Source organism: Arachis duranensis, chromosome 10, assembly GCF_000817695.3.
Source record: "Arachis duranensis cultivar V14167 chromosome 10, aradu.V14167.gnm2.J7QH, whole genome shotgun sequence".
NCBI lineage: Eukaryota > Viridiplantae > Streptophyta > Magnoliopsida > Fabales > Fabaceae > Arachis > Arachis duranensis.
The window spans coordinates 44,317,406-44,320,204 of NC_029781.3; positions in this window are offsets into that span (position 1 = coordinate 44,317,406).

Sequence of the window (2,799 nt, forward strand, 5' to 3'; positions counted from 1 at the left end):
GTAAGAACTTCCCAACCTCTTCTTCGGATCTCATGTCGGATCTCCGGATATTCACTCTTTTTGAGTTTGAAAGGGACCTCGGGGATCACCTTCTTCAAGGCCACAACTTCATAGAAGTGGTCTTGATGCACCCTTGAGATGAATCTCTCCATCTCCCATGACTCGGAGGTGGAAGCTTTTGCCTTCCCTTTCCTCTTTCTAAAGGTTTCTCCGGCCTTGGATGCCTTAAATGGTTATGGAAAAACAAAAAGCAATGCTTTTACCACACCAAACTTAAAAGGTTTGCTCGTCCTCGAGCAAAAGAAGAAAGAAGAGAGTAGAAGAAGAAGAAATAGAGGAGATGGAGATGGCCTAGTGGTACGGCCAAAGGGGGAGAAGTAGTGTTCAGGTTTTGTGAAAATGAAGGAGTGAAGAAGGGTTTATATAGGAGTGGGGGAAGGGTTATGGTTCGGTCATGTATGGGTGGGATTGGGAGGGAAAGTGGTTAGAATTTGAATGGTGGGGTAGGTAGGGTTTTATGAAGGATGGATGTGAGTGGTGAAGAGAAAAATGGGATTTGATAGGTGATGGGTTTTTGGGGAAGAGGTGTTGAGGTGATTGGTGAATGGGTGAAGAAGAGAGAGAGTGGTGGGGTAGATGGGGATCCTGTGGGGTCCACAGATCCTGAGGTGTTGACGAATGGATTTTTGACGGTTTAGAATTTCACTAATGAAATCTCGTTGTAAAGTATAGTTTCTAAACCAAGCAATAATCCTTTCATACAAAAATTTGTTTGTCACAAGTACAAACCCCTAAAATTAATAACCGAAGTATTTAAACCTCGGGTCGTTCTCCCTAGGATTTACAATAAAGTGTCTTGTTATTGGTTGTGAGTTATTTTGGGGTTTTTGAGATTATAGACAAGAATTATAAATGGCAAGGTAAATAACCTAACAACTAATAAAGCTCTTGGCAAGATATGAGAACTAGAAGTCCTATCCTAGTTATCCTCCTCAATTATGTTAACAAATTATCCATTACTCCCACTTAGTTAACCTCTAACCATGGAGGAAAGTCAAGTGGATGAATCAATTTGATTCCTCAAGTCCTAATCAACTCCTAAAGGAAAGACTAGCTTTAGAGGCATTCAAGTTAATTAGCAACTTCTAATTATCAATCAACAAAGGAATTAGACACTCAAGAGTCACTAATTACTCTACCTAAGCCAAGAGGAACAAAACCTACACTAAAAACCAACCAAGCATTTCATCAAACACTTGGAAGGCATAAAAGAAAAGCATAGTAAATTGATAACAAGAATAGAATATAACTACAATTATTGCAACAAGAAGAGAACCTAACAACAATTATTGAGAGAAATTAACAACAACAATCAAAAGAAACACAATTATTATGAATTACCTCAAATTGCATTATTGGAAGAAAACAAAGAAAAGGAACAACAATATATCCAAAACAAAATGAAGAATTACAATTATCAAAGCACATAACTAGAAAGGGAGAGATGAGAAGATTAAGAATTGATAAAAGAAAATTGAATCAAAGCATGAATTAAATCTAGATCTAAGAAGAAAGATTATCCTAAACCTAATCCTAATCCTAGAGAGAAATGAGAGTTTCTCTCTCTAGAAACTACTTCTAAAACTAACTATCTATCTAATGATCCCCTAATTAGTCTATGGGTGTGAATGTGTGTCAATCCCTTTCAATCCTTGGCTCTTATATGCATTTTGGCGCCAAAGTTGGTTGCTGAAACCTTCCAAAATTGCCAGACACGTGCTGTAATAAAAGAATCACGTGCGGGCTACGACGCGTACGCGCACGGTACGCGTGCGCGTCCTCAGCCAATTCTGCGATGTGCGCGCGAGCGCCTTGTGCGCGTACGCGTGCTTGGCCGAGATCAACTCTTTGGCTTTTTGTGCTTCTCTCCACTTGTATACTTCCTTTCTTGCTTCCTTTGAACCATGCCTAGCCTATTTCAATCCTGAAATTACTAGCAAACACATCAAGGCATCTTATGGAATCAAAGAGAAACTAGAATTCATCAAAATAAGGCTCAAAAAGCATGTTTTTACACTTAAGCACAAATATGGGAGAGATAACAAAACCATGCTAATTCATAGGCTAAATGTGACAAAAGGTTATCAAAACACTCTAAACTTAATACAAGACAAACCGTCAAATTGGGGTTTGTCAACCTCCCCACACTTAAGCCTTAGCATGTCCTCATGCTAAATTAAGAAGGAACTAAGGGTTATGACATTTATTAAATGCAACTAAACTATATGAGTCCTATCTAAATGCAACTACCTAAGGCAAATGCAAATGCTTAATTCAAACAAATCGATTCCCAAGAGCATGTGTAAGTACAAGAGCTAGGCAATAGGAATTAAGTCCAAACCACAATTGTATTGAATTATCAAAAAAAATAGTTCAAACTTGCAAGAATATAGATAATATAGGTGAACACATGTGATTGAACTTTTGAACTCTCACCGGATATGTGTATCCGCTCTATTCACTCAAGTGTTTAAGGGTCAATTCACTCAATTCTCTTCTAATCAAGCTTTCCAAAATTTGATTTTTTTCTAACAATCAACACCTATTCAATGCATGCATACATTCATCATGAGGTCTTTCATTTAGGTTGTCATGGGGTTAGGGTCAAGGTAGGATTATTTATGGTTAAGTGGACTAAAGTTTAGACCTTTGACTTATCATAGACTTCCCCACCTAACTATATAATGACCTATACAAGTTCAAACTATTCTAACTACCCATTCTTCACTTTTTTTTCTT